This window comes from Apis dorsata, unplaced genomic scaffold (assembly GCF_000469605.1).
Source record: "Apis dorsata unplaced genomic scaffold, Apis dorsata 1.3 scaffold_88, whole genome shotgun sequence".
Lineage (NCBI taxonomy): Eukaryota > Metazoa > Arthropoda > Insecta > Hymenoptera > Apidae > Apis > Apis dorsata.
Window position 1 is genome coordinate 2206979 of NW_006263386.1, and position 16414 is coordinate 2223392.

The window sequence follows — 16414 nt, forward strand, 5'->3', positions numbered from 1 at the left end:
AATAAATAATTGAATAACATTAAATAATCTACATTTATATAATATTTTTTCTTATTTAGACTTATAGAATATAATTATATAAAATTTCTAAAACGAGATATATATATATTTATACAAAATTAAGAAAGCAAAAAGTTAAAATTAAATTAATAGTTTTCATTTCAATATTATAGAAAATTTTATTTCTTCTAATATTATATTATTTTATATTCTAATATTATATTATATTTTAAAATAACAAGAACATAGAAATTTTCCATTATATATATAGAATAATTTAAAGTAAAAAAGTAGATCATTATAATTTAATCATTATCAGAATCGTTTAAAATTAAGTTCCATCGACATCGCTTTTTGAATGTAGTTTTTCGATCCATTATTTGATGAAAAATTAATATCTTCTTATATATGTTATTTTCTTAAGAAGAATTTTTTTTCTATATTTATTTTTTAATCCTTAATCGCGTTATATAGAAACAATCGCACAATTTTTATAAAAGTAGTAATTTTTATAGTACGGAACCTTTCTATATTATTATAAAATATAATAAAATACACTAAAAATCAGAACACTTTGTATAATATAATAAAAATAAAATTCGATTTATTATTACAAATTATTTTCATATTTCCTTCAAATCCGTATTTACATATTTCTCTTCTTTCCTGATTTTATTTCTCTCTTCCCTTTCTTTCTTTTTTTCTTTTATCCATTTTCACACCACGTGTAAAAAATATGCAAATGTACAAATGTATTATCTCAGACTACGTGTTTTTCAAGTATCACGTGTAGAATGAGTGAAAACTCTCCAGAGATTTGTTTTTTTTTACCAATGTCGATACACGTAAGATATACAAAGGTGGCACAGAAGGACGGAACATACGATGAGGTGGGAACGAATACAGGTCTCGGCCTATCCATACGTCGACTCGATCCTACGATCCTTTGATCCCATTCTAATTTACTCGTAGGTGGAAGTGTACTCGTAGGAATCGGGAGAAAACTTGCCGGAAGTACAAGTTCGTCGTATGTTGTCGGAATTTTCATCGTCTACGCTTCGATACGTATCGCACAGTGGCTGAAGTTGCTGGCAGCCGAGATTTTCGTGACATTTGTTCGCGTTCTTCGCCAGATTTATGAACCATTTTCACGACTTACTTTCTTTCCCTGCGGATTGACGCGGATGATTCTCGAAGGGGATAAAGTTCTTTGTGGGAAATTACAGAGAAAACGCAGCGTGAAGATTGACGGACGTTCCCTTCAATCTCTCGAACGAGGATCATAAGTTTCGAAGTTTCGAAAAGTTTTAATAAATAATTATCGCTCTTTGTAGCAATGAGATTTTTCATTTAATAATAGATCAAGTTTTTGTTTGAAAAAGAACTAAAAATGAGATTTATTAAAAAGCATTTATTTGTATTTTTATTAAATAATTTGAAAGTAATAATAGAAGAGAGAATTAATTTTTTTTTCTAATAGAAGCAATATAGAAAAGTATTGTGTATTGATATTCTGTATATATTATATAATTTTGAAAAAATTGAAACAGATATATCATACAGAGAAAATTTTTATTTTATAATTTTTATAATTATTTTTGTTATTAATTTTTTATATTTTTTTAAGTTTCTTAATATATATTTCTAATTGTGATATAATTAATTATATTTTTTGGAGTGATTGATTATTAGTTATCAATAATATGTTGAAAAAGTATAAAATAATATAACTGTTCATTTATTAGTTAGAATTGATTGAAAAAAATGTTAAACTATTCTTGAGGTGAATATACTTGATCTTTTCTATATAATTTTTTCCATTAAGATTTCGAGATTATTTTCAATTTTTGTATATATAATTCTATAATCTTTTTCTAATCGCAGAGAAAAGATTAAAAATATTAGAAGATTTTTTAACTAATTTATTAAGTAGTTACATATAAAATTTAGCTTTTAAATATAAATCATTAACTAATATTTGTTGTAAAAATAAATTGTATATTATAATTTCGATATTATTATTCATATAATTGAATTGGAGTGTTTTTCTTTAATAATAAAAATTAATAATAAAGATTCAAAATTCAACATAATGTATAAAAATTGCTAATATCATTAATAGAAATATTTTTTTTAAATTTTTGAAATAATTATGTAAAAAGAACAAGTGCCATGTGATGAAACATTAAATTCTAAAGTATAAACATAAACATTAAAGTAAGAAGTTATTAATAATATCAAATAATCAATTAAGATTTTAATTTTAATAATTTCAATTTTACTTTTAAATGAAAACAATTGAATTTATTAAATTAAATTTTAATAATATTTTTAATGAAGTTATTAATAATTATATAAAAATTTTATTAAGAATTTGTTACATTTATTTCAATATAATATAATAACAATATGATAGATAATATCAAATTTTTAACATTTGTGATAGTTTTAGTAATTTTATATAATGATTGAAATATGTAGAAGATAAAGATATATTATTATTTATTAAGTTATAAAGAATCGAAGTTTGCAAAATTAGACAAAGCGAGACGAAAAGACAATGAGATTTCTCTTTATTACATAATATATCTATTTCTTTCTTCATCTAGTGCGAAATTAAATTGGTTATAGTTTAAGTCTCAACAGTCATTTGTATTGATAAGGTATCAAACGAATATTAATATTCTATATATCGATTTCTGACTAATAATTTCTGACATATAGAAAAAAAAAAGTAATAATTAAAATTATTAATTCTCGTGTATCCAAAAGTATTTTACAAATATATTAATAAATATATATAATAATATAATAAATATAAATAAATTTTGTATAAATGAATAATTTTTAGATTTATTATGTTAAAAAATATATGAAAGAATTAATATGTATTGGAAATATCAATATTGGTTATATTTTCAGAAATTACAAAAAATAGAACATGTAATTTTCAGATATAAATGTTAATTATATTTTATATTCACATCTTTATATTAAAATTCAATGTTCATATAATGTATTTTTCTGCTAATTTAGCTCTCGTGTTATCCACATTCATTACATGTGAAAATAAGATTTTGATTATGAACAATCATACATTCGAAATGTTTTAATCGAATTATGTATTTTTAATACGAATTATGTTTTCTCAATAATTTTGTTATTACGATTTGTTTTAATTATACGTCGAGCAATTCCCTTCTTCGTCATAAATTCTTCGTTGGATAATTTAATCGATTAATTATGTGTTAATTTAACAATGGGTAAAATTAAATGCTAATTCGAAGTACAATATTTCATTATCTGATTAATAAATATAATATTAATTGATGAAATATTTGCTAATAACAGTAAAAGCTTCATATTATATCTATTATTTTATATGTAAAAGGAAAATGTAAAAGGAAGATAAGAGAAGTTTCAATCTAAATTGTAATATAATTATTATTATACTTATTAATTAATTATAGTATTTGTAAGAAATTTAAATTTAAAAAATACAAAGAAATGTATAATATGTGAATTTATATAAAATATTTATATTTTATTCATAAATCTATATTTAATTTTTATAGTTTTTATAGTTGAGTTTATAAAAATATTAATAATATTTATATATATTATAGTTTATAATATTTATAGTATTTAATTTAAATAATTATAAATGTTTTAATATTTAAATCTAATTATCTAATATATTATCTAATATTTATTATAATATTTTTTTATGTAATATATAATATAGTTAATATAACAGAAAATTATATAGAGAATGTTAACGAAAAAATTAAAAATTTAAAATTTATTAAGAGTTTACAACTTAACAAACATAAAATATTTTACATTATTCAAAATTATTATTAATTATTATTTATTAGATTCTTGTAGATAAAATAATTAAATTCTTAATTATTTTTAATTCTTAGACTGTTAATGTTAGCATATAAACATAATTAAAAATAATATTAATCAAAATTAGATTTAATACAAATTTAATACATTTTTTTCAAAAGATTAAAATTATTATAATTAAAATATTTCATTAATTGTTATTATCTTTTTTATTTATTACAGTAATATTTAATAATTTAAATTTTTCACACTAATGCCAGATTATTTGTTTTTTAAATATAAGTTCTTTATCATTTTTTTCAACAATTTTTTTTATCATGTTAATATATGTTCTATTGAATTTCAAATTTGTATAAAAAAAACATACGAGGAAACATTTATTAAAATAAAATTTATATTTTTCTTTTTTAGAATAGAAAGAATAAGAGTTCTAGATTGAACGATTAAATATTATAAGAAGAAAAATTTAATAAACCACATTTTCTAATTTTTATAGCTGAACAATTTTACAATTTTAGTTAGATTTGTCAAGTTATTTTTTTCGTATTTTTTTAATATTTATATTTTGAAATTTATTAAGTTTTTAAATGAATTAAAAGACAAAAAAATAAACTTTTCAAATATTTCTATGGTTTTACAATATTTTTCAAATTTTTTTTAAACTTTAAATTGATGTGCAACAATTATTGTTTGTCAGTACATTTAATAAATACAAAATATTTCACAAACAACAATCTAACACTTATTTACTATTATTCCAAATATTAATTTATAATATTTATTTATTTTTACTCTTTAATTTTTCACATTCCATTTCCTTTTACGCAAAAAATTTTACATCCTTTCGGTTTATACCACGATTTTCGATACATCCCGTACAGAAAGTTTCAACATATATCCCCTCACGCCATTTATTGCAAAACAAAGCTCACATAGGTTTTGCGCGTTACAAAACCGCGTAAACATTGTATAGACGTTATTTGAGTGTATCGGTCCGCATTACATACATTTTTTATCGTGGTAATGCAAAAGCGTGTATCGTGTCCGATATTATTAATGGTCCTTCATAAGGATCCCGATAATGAATCGGAACTCAACAATCAAACTATCCCATCTTACGTGCAAAAGTAAAATTTTCTATTCTTCTTTTTTTCCTCTCTCCATTTCCTTGAATTGCCAATCTCGGCTGACAATGGCATAATTATATCGACGAACATATCAAGATTCACCGGTCTCTTCTCTCGAGGATCTTTGGGTGGAAATCGAGGATCTCGCAGGAGAAATGTTCATCGTGGTTGGAAGGTTTGATTTTGTCAAGGACGTGCGGACAGGAAATTTATAGGGATTTCTTGCAAATCTGCGCAAAAGCCTGCATTACCCAGCATCGACGAGTACGGTGACGATGGCGACGTTTAACTTTCAATGTCGTCGGCCACTGCAGATATGTGCTTAGTCCTTTGAATCCATCTGTCGTTCGCAGTTTCCCCATTTTTAATTGAATTTTTTCATTCGCCAGGGAAGTAATTTATCCTTTTTATCTCCGAACAGAATCACGGATTCCAATTGAAAGAAAGTTGAACTAGTGTCTTCCCCAGATGGCCGGTCGTTTGCCAGGGGTGCTTCAAAACACGATAAAAGGAACTCTTCAAAATCGTCACGGATATGACGATACATTTTTTAATAATTATGATTCTTTGTGATGCGTATAATTGCGTTTATCTGGTTTTTAATACATTTTTTGAAAAAGGAATTTTATTTTTGTTATAAAGAAATTTTAGTAATGAAAAGTAAAATTATTTAGAACAAAGAAAAATTAAAAATCAGAAATGAAAATTCTATCTAAACAAATAAAAGAAGATCATATATGATACAGATTTAATAATGAAATTAAATTATTTTAATTTCAATTATTAAAATATTTTTTTAAGTTAGTTTTTAAAGCGAATATTTTTTAATAAATAAAGTTGGAATTGAAATGGTATTGATAAAATTATTTAGCAAAATTTGTTTTTCAAAAATTTAGCATATTTTTCTATTTAAAGAGAAATTACTTTTAAATAGATATATCGCTATTTGTTTATTTGTGAAATAAATATCTCGTGCAATATATTTTTTATATTTTTACAAATATAAAATTACAAAAGAAATTAAAAATTAAGTAATAAAAAATACAATACAAAGTTAAAGTTTATATATATTTATAACAAACAACAAATTAAAAGTTTATTCTTTTTCTATAACGCAATATATATGTCATATAAAATAAAATTTTATTAGCCTATGTTTTCAAAATTCTTGCATTTAAATAAATTCTTTGTCTCTGGAATATTTTACATATATGTACGAATATCTCTAAATATAACCTCTAATAAAACTAATTTTAATAAACATTATCTATCTTCATCTATTTCGGATTTCTATCTATTTCGAATTTGATATACATTATAAAATATTATATCGAATAATTTACAGATAAAAATAAAGATTTTATAAATTTTATTATAATTGTGTTGAGCATTTATTTTTTAAATTATTTATTTAATATAAAATAAAATAAAAAATTCAATTTAGAATCTATTTTATGAATGTTAGAAGTATTTTAAATATATCTATTTTAAAAAAATTTTAAATTATATTATTTTAAAATACATTTTAACATTATTTAAGAATTAATAAATATTTCATGAAGTATTTTATATAAAAAATAAATGAATGTATTTTTAATTAAATGATTTGTTCAATTTTTCACGAAAAAAATTATTTGTTATTTGATTTCGGTAAAAGTAATTAGTTTCTTTATATATACGGCGAATATTTATATTATTGCTTTTGATTAATAGTATTAAACACTTATTATTATGTTTATTATTCAATATGTATTCTTCTAAAAATTAATTCAGAAACGAGTTTTCTATTAGTAATGAGTAAATGTTATTTCTTCAAATAACTAATTGTTTAATTTGTTATTTTTTCAAATATTTGTCTTATTTCAAATTATAATTTGTTTAATAATTTATTTATCAAATATTTGAATATTTTAAATGATGATAAAAAGTAAAAAAATAACAAATAATGAATTTTTTTTATATGAAAAATATTTTATTTTATCATACAATTAAATCAACAAGTACATAAAACGAATACAATATATATAAATACATAAAACGAAAAAAATAAATACATTTAGATTTAGATAAAAAAAAAAAAATGATTTTAAGAAATAAAAATTTCAACATAGGCAAACAATTTTATATTTTCTTATTAGTTAAAGTAAATTCTAAAATGACAAATGACAAATATTTTATAAAATAATATATAATATAAAATAAAAATAAAAAAAATATAAAATAATTTATCTTTGAAATTACGATTTCATCAATTAATCCAATTCAATTCTCAAGTTTTATCGTAATTTTAAATAACATCATATTTTATGTTACAGTTCAATCTAATTGTCGAACACTCTTATATTAATCCCGATTATAATTAATAAATTACCACACACCTCTGAAATAAGGAAGCTTGGTGAGCCGCAACAATCGATTGGTACATTTCATGATGTAATCCTATTTACCTCGTTAAGAGGGAAGCGCGTTAATTTCAGGTGTCTTTGGGCTCGTGGCCAAAGGATCCTTCGTCCTTTCCACCTGGAAGGCATGTAGCATAAAGGTTCTTCGGTATACATAGGGTCGTCGCCGTCGCTAATGGTATTCACCGCGATTTCCACACGGTAAATTAGACTCGGGATGAATATCACTTTCTTTTCCCATCGGCCGAGGGTTTCTCTGCTACGTGCCAGTTGTCGACGGTCGCAAAAATCTCGAAAGAAAGAGAGACGTTGTCGTCAGTGTCGTGTCGCCTCTCGAAGAGGAGACCATTCAAAAAAAAGAAGAAAAAGAAAAAGAAGAAGAAGAAGAAGAAGAAGAAAGAAGGGGATGATGCCAGAGACACAAGACGTGTCCAGGGAATCTGTTCGAGAGATGGGGTAGCTTTAATGAGGTGAGACTGCCGCGAAGAATATCATCTCAGAAAGAAGATTTAAAGTTTAGACGTCAACTGTTCTCGAATCTGGCCGGATGTTGCGAGTAAATAATATGCTAATCCGTATTCTCACTATCTTCTCGCTTCGATTCCTTGTCCTTCTTGGTTCGAAAAGTATCATCCTTTGTCTGTCTTTTTTTCTTTCCTCTGTCTTCGTTAGGCCACAGTGAGGGAGCCAGAACCAGCTCGAACCCCTTCGACTTGTCTCTAATCTGAAGAAAAGGCTAATGCATGTTATTCAGTAAGGGTAGAGGGAAAATGTATAGGATATCGACTTTGGACTTTCGTCTCTCGAAAGATTTGTGATGGATAGGAGAATGTTTGTAGCTCTTTTCGCTGTAAAATAATTTCAAAGGAGGAGGGTAAAGCCGGAGGACTTGATCTAAAGCAATCCTCTGTTGCTTCAATGCTGGATAAACGAATTAATGGAGTTGAATACACGTGAACGGCACAATTTGTTGATCCGTGACAAGGATCTCGCGAGGGAGACCTTCTTTGACGATGGATTTAAAGGGAAAATAAAATGAACCAGTTAAAATATCAAAAATTACATCATTGTGTCTATAACATTATTTATAATTGATTCCATGAAATTTCTTTTTTTTTTTTAATTTTTGCAAAGTTTATTTCTTGATGTGATAAGTATTTTTATTTTTATTAACTTTTCAAATAAAATCTATTTTTTGATCTAAGAAAAAATTTTATTATTGTGAATATATGAATGTTATGTATAGAATGAAATGTATATATAGTGTTGTAAAAATTTAAATATTTTTCTTTTGTAATAGTTCTCTTGAGAAATTATATACTGATAGAGACATTGTTTCCAGTTTTTGGTTGGTCGATTTTCTAGATTCTTATTACTTCAAAATGATAACTTTTAAGATTCTTGATTTTTTGAAAGAGAAAAAATTTACATGAATATGTTAATTGTGAAATCACAGAAATATATTTGATCAAATTTAATTGGCAAAATTTCCATAATATTATTATATATTATTTCTATTTCATTTTTATAAAACTCTTATTAAATTCGTCATTAATTGTTTATGTTACTTCAATCGAATGTTGAAAATAGAATAGAAATATACTATACATTTAATAGAATATATTTACTATATATTTTTAAATAGCAAATAATGTTTGTAAAATATTGAATCGGTATTAATTTCATTATTTTTTAGACACACCTTATAATTTTATAAATTTTATTTTTAAAAAATCCATATTATTATACAAAAATGTTATTTAATATCTTTTAATAATTAAGGACTTTATATAAAAAAAAAAGTAATTAATAATAATAATCTTATAGCAAGAAGAAATCAAAATCATTTGTAACAACTTTAGCAAAGTAAAAAAAACTGTTTATAAAATTATTTCTTCGATTTAGCATTAGAAAAAAAATATTAATTGAAAAAATTTATATTTTCATAATAAGTAGTTATTGAATTAAGTTTCTATTTCAATTTTTATTTTATATAATTTTGTTTATTGAAATAAATAATAAAATACAACATTCCATTATTTTTTAAATAAATAATATCATCTTCAATTAAATGCAAAACAAAAGTTTCCAATTTTATACAATTTTATTTTATTTTAAATATATAAAATAATTGTGACTTGTATTTTTTTCGTAAAATCTGTAAATTCTTTGCTTTTTATCAATATCTAGCATGCATTTTCGCATGATATACAAATTTTCTTTAAATATAAATATCTGTTATTATAAAAAATGAATTTACTTTTTTTTTCTTGCAAAATTCTCAGTTATATAAATTTCTTTTCAAATAGAAATTATAATAAATAATTATTAAATGAATTAAAAAATGAAATTTAAGTGTTATTATTTTAATTAATTAATTTTCTAAATGTTTTAAAATTACAAATACATTAGAAAATTGAATAGAAAAATTATACATTATATATAATACTAGAAAAGAGAGAAATATTTTCCCTGAAATTTAAAGTTTCGTTGGAATAAGAAAGATTAAATACTACAATGTGTATTGTACAATCATAATTGTTCATAGGAAATGGGTTTAAACAATTCTATTGTACTATGTATTATTCACGTGGCACTTTTCTCGCATTGTAAAGTGCAAGGCTAAGATGCAGAGACCTTTTTCTACGTATCCGCGAGGATTCGCTAACTTTTTCTACAGAAAATTCTTAAAAGGTTGTTGAATGTCTCTGTTCGTGTGCTTAGATCGTGCGCTCGTCTACGTACAGACCGTTTCAAAATGTATACCGCTATAAAACAGATTTCTTTTGTATTAATAAAGAAGAAATTCTGTATTCTATAAAATAAGTTTTTCTTACATAATTTTTTATGTTTTTATAATTTCATAATTTTATGAAACATAAATTGATAAGGATTATAAATTTATTTTTATCATCTAGATATAATGCTTGTTATGAATTTTAAAAGATTAATTTTCTTTAAAAAAAAATGGTTATATAAATATGGTTAATATGAATATGATTGAGTTTAAAAATGTGAAACTATATGAAAATATTATATATTATATGAATATTTCATATTTTCATATTCAATACAAATAAAAATTCGATTTATTTTAGCAATTCATAAAAATATTTATTTAGTTTATAGATTTTATATATTTTATTTTATTTTCAAATAATTATTAAATGATATTCTATTTTATTAGATAGAATAAGGAGAAAAATTAAATTAAATTATATATTCATGTGAAAGTTTTGATAAATTTTTATTTTTTTTATTATTTTTTATACTAAATTCTTTTTATTATATATTGAATATATATGAACGTATTTTATCTATATTCTTTTTTTTTATTTTTCTAATAAAAAAAAAATATAAATTTTTAGAAAAGATGAAATTTTTCATTTCATTTTTTTTTATAGATCCTTATATTCTTTTAAACTATTCTCTATATTATAAAAATATTATAAAAATATTATAAAAAGTATAACTTAATTTATCTTATATTATCTATTAAATTATCTACTTTTATTACTCATATTACTAAATATTATAATATTGTGCGTATATTATCTTAAAAAAATAAAATAATAAATATTATCTTAAATTTTTACTCATTTTTTTATTTATTGTCTACTCTCTATGTTGTATAATTTTATATAAAATATATTAAATATAATGTACTTATTTTATTTTTATCATTAATTGTACATTAATTAAATATTTTTCAATCTTTGACTTAAACATATAGTGTAGAACACACTATATGCAATGTGTATCGATAGAAAATTACGAAAAGGAAAGGACTTATTGAACGTAGCCGTGGGCTATAAGAAAACTTCCGATCCGGGTAGTCCATTAAAATCAAGCTTCCTAGAGAAATAATTTTCACATATCGAGACGATCATTAATGCACAATCACTAATATTCAGCGAAATTTTTATTTAGTTTGATTTTTCGAAAGTAATTATTTATATACCCGCAAGCTACGATATTAATAAGTTAAAAATATCTTTTAATAATCAGTTTTTTTTTATTTGTTTGTCATTTAATAAACAGAGCCTCGAGACTTTGTAAATTTTTCATCAAGAATTTTAAGTGATTTATTTTAGACAAACATTTTTGTATTTCTTATTATTTTTTTTCATTCTTTTTATTATGTTTTTTCTCATTATAATTATAATTAATTAATGAAATGAAGAAAAGCAGAGAATATCTCGAATGTAGATCGATAAATTTTACAAAGGTGTATTTTCTTTTAAAAGGAGGCTCAGAAATTCAGATTCATATTACATTTCCTATGTTTTACATTGTAAAGAATAAAATTGCTGTAGCAATAACGAAGTTTAATTTTTCCTTATTATAATAGAAGCTATATGCAAGCTTCTGAAATTTAAATTAGAATTTTAAATATTTAAAGTTTTCTCATTTCTTGTTTCGTTGTTAAAATTTCCTTATAAATATTTTGCTTCATTTTCTTCAACCGTCGATCTTCATATTCTTTTTTATCTATTTTGACATAAGGCTTCGTTTGAATAAAATATGTGTAAAAGAAGAATTTTCGAGTTTTAAATAGATTTAAGTTAAAATAAAAATTTATAATATTGGATATCTGTTAAATATATATGAATGTCTGTTAATTTGTGATAACTACGTATATATAAATAATCGAAAAGAAAAAAAAAACAATATTTTGTCAATACAATAGTTTTTAGTTTTGAGAGAATCAAGTTTGAAAATTTGTCAAATATAGGAAAATAATTAATATTCAATGAATACACGTGGATTATTGTACATTCAAAAGTAAACGAAAAATTCAAAAAAATCCAAATTGAATAGAAGTAGTTAATATAATCAGATAACTCGTGTATTCGATGAATTTTTAAATTTGATATTTTCGAAAATTAGCTTTGAAAAAAAATGTTATTCTTCATTTTTCATTTATTTTCACACAAAGAATAACATTTCACTGATAATCGATTCATATTCAGTTGAGAATTTGTTAAATTTTCTTATATTTCGTTAATATTTAAATTTAATTTTTCAAAAAATGAAATTTAAAACGAAAAATTATTTATTTTGAATTATTTTTACATGTATTTTATCTATTTATTATCATCAATTATCGAACATTCTGTATATTCGACTTTTTTTTACTTCAATTTTCATGTGATTAAAAGGGAAATTAATTAGGTTGAACGATTTTGATCGATAAAGATGATGCACAGAGGTATGACAAAATTCCTCTGGAGGTGAGTGGAATTTTAAGAAGTATATGACCATAATATTCATAATTTTGTTATTATAATATTTTAGATTCAATCTATTAAGAAGATTTTTCCGTGTAATTAAAATTTTGCATTTGAATGCGGTAATACTTTAACAATTATACAATAGTATTATATTCTCAGACAATTATATTATGCTTGATCTCTTAATTAGAGAAATAATTTTATATAGTCATAATAGTTAACCGCAGGAAAGATACACTCCGCTTTGCACGAAGTTAATTAACTCATTGGACAATGAAGTTCTAATTAACAAGAAGGAATATTACATGGAAATGGGATTTCATTTTAAAATCGAGAATTAAATTACCGTTGCCATTTGATATTCTTAAAAAAAAAAAAAAATGCTATTTCGATTTAATGGCACAAAAAAATAAAATCCTAACATCCACTAACGTCATTAATTTTTCGTTCATTATATATGTAGAAATTAATATTGATAATATTTTGAAGAGCATTAACAAGTTTTTTATCAATTTAAATATTTAATTCTTATTCCTGAAAATCATATAATATATGGATATTTAAAATTATAAAGTAAAAATTTATTTTCTTCAGAAGTTAAATGAAGATAATCATGTAAATTAATAACTGGATTATGAATTTATAATGTAAATGCATATATTTTTGCATATATATTTTTTATAATATATGTTATACTTATTTTGCTTGAATGAAATTAAATTAAATTAATATATTATATATTCTTTTTCATATATTATTTCTATGTATTAATTAAATATTATAGAAATTCAATAATAAAATATTCCAAATAAAAATTCTAATTACGATATTTTAATATGATATTTGAAACTATCAAAATTCTAATATCCATAGAAGGATTGTAAAATATTTTAACATGACAGTGATCTTTATCTTATTACATTTTGTATCATGAAACAATTATCTCAGCAAAACGAACAAATTTTTAGATGTTACTATTTTAATAAGTAAATCTTAAATTTTAAATTATCATTATATTATATACATTACAATATAAATCATAATAATAATTATTATATATTATATTATATATTATATTTAAATATATATTAAATATGCATAAAAATCCGCGATCTAATGAACAAAACAATGGAATTAAACAAAACAAAAACCGATTTTTCTCTTAGAACTTCTACCATCACAAATCATTCACTAGCCGAATCGACATTAGAATTTCTGATCGTCAGTCAACGTGGATCAAGCGAAGGAACGAATATAAAGAAACGAAAAACCCCTTCTTCGAGTGACAGGAAGCTTCTATGCTTGCGGAGGTCCCGTGTCACGTTGGCGGAAGTGGAGAACTAGGATGGAGGAGAAGGAGTAGTTGCGGATTGAAGCCGCAACCAGTCTGCAGTATATTCTTATGTAGGCCTATTGGAGCAGAGTTTCGGCAGCTTCCAGGAAAATTTACGAGCTTCGAGCTGATGGGGTTTCCGTGCTTCTTCCGTGAACCTGCCACCTAATATCTTTACCGAACCACCCTCTCGATCTCTCACCCTCTTTACTTTCCTTCCACCACTCTGCTCGAACGTATATAATCGAAATACACCCCGAACACCAAGGCATTGCTTTATTATTTCACCCTTCGGGCCAGGCTTCTTCTCCATCGGACCGTGTAATGCAGTTGTGCGTTAAATATGACGAACGTTTGACGGAAATTGTATCTATTATTGTAATAGCGTGTTTGCGGAGATATATTATATATTTCGGTTTTGGCTTGGTTGATTTTGACAAGGAAATTCTAGATTTATGCTGTGATTAAATTACAATTAGTGGAATTAATGAAAGACTATTATGAGTACGTATATTGAGTACGTTATATTATATATATTATATGTTATATAGAATGTTCTTATACATTATTGAAAATTTGATAAAATATTTTATAAGAATAAAAAAGAAAGTTATGTGGTTGACAAAAATTCATTGAGAAAGATTAAATTCAACAAAATGTACAATGTGCATATGATATGCAAAAAGATATAAAATATTCAAAATAATGTAGTAATACAGTATAAAAATGTAGTAATGTATAATATAATATAATAAAGTAATGTAGTAATGCAGTTAAAAATATATAAATTCTTTCTTTTTAATGTATAGTTTCTTTTAAAACTATTCTATTAAAACAATTGTTATCCAAATATTCTATCTTTTATTTACTCTTTTTTTAGAACAATATATTTACTATTTAAAATATTATGTAAATATATAAATAGCATATAAAAGAATATGCATATTATATTTATTTCTTTTACTAATGCGAAATTTATTCATAATGAGTCAATATAAAATTAGAATCGAAAACTATTTATAAGAAATTTTAATAAATCTTATATTCTTGTGAGTATACAGAAATAAAAATATATCTCGAATTAAATGAAAAATTAATGGAAAAATTTGAAAATTTAATAAGAAATTTTATCATTTTATATATATATATATTACGATAAAATATATATATTATTTTTAATAAAATAGATATATTATTTTTAATAAAATAGATATATTATTTTTTTCATAAAAAATTTAATGATACTTTTTTTCAACAAACTAACATTATTTTTAATCTTGATTTTGATATATATTGTAAATATTCTTTTGAATAACCTTTAAAAAATTTTCATCTTATTTTGTTAATTATTATTGTTACAGCTTATTATTATTAATAAATTTATTAATTATTAGATAAAACAGGAAATTACACGAAAAAATATTTTGTAATAAAATTAATATATGCATATATTTAATTATTATTTAATTAAAAATGTTTAAAATTTAAATTTTAATATAGGCATGTCTATTAAATAGTTTGATTTAATCTAATCTAATCTATTCTATTCTATAAATTATATTAACTTTTAAATTCTATTATTGTTTTTCTTTTTTTCATTTTCTACTTTATTTTTTATTTACAATATCATTTTATCAATAAGTTTTATTTCTCCATTCTTTCCACTCTATTTTATCATTTTATATTTTCTTTATTTATCCATATTTCACTTTAATTAGATAGATTTATCTATTTTTTATTTTCTTTTTATATTTTATCAAAAACTTATCACGCCAATTTAAAATAAAATTATTGGAATTCTGGAACTTTTTATATATATAATTTTTTCTTTTTGTATCGTGTATTACCTCTTGATTCACGATGAATACCATGAGTTTGTATACACAGCTGGATCATTAAGAAACGAGTTAGATGGGAAAGAAAAGAGATGGAAAACTTGGCCACCGGTCGATCTTTCGCTTTAAGCGCAAGTTTTCTCCCTTATTTCTTCTCGTTGTAATTACAAAGATTTTAAAAGATAAGAAACTTGTAAATTCTTTCTTTTTCCTTTCTTCTAGTATTGTAATTTTTAAAAGTATACCAATATTTTTGCTCAACTATTTCAATTATTATTCTATTGTTTGCATTTGTTCTTTTTTTTTTTAATAAAAGAATACAAAGTTTCTCATTGAATTTAAATATTAAAAATAGAAAATATAGAATATTGGAAAGTAAAGAGATAAGATGAAGTGATTGAAAGAGATTTTCTCTATTGTGATATGATATGAAGGAAACTGTCAGAGTTTTGATCGAAAAAGGATATCTAAATAGGATGTAGGGTGAACTTCAAAAACAATCTCGCAAATCCCTTAAGTTTCATAGGAGATCATCAATACTTTTATAAAGAATGGAAACAGTAAGGAATTTTGAATAAATATTACATGTTATTGAATTATTTTATTTTGATTGATTATATATATATATATA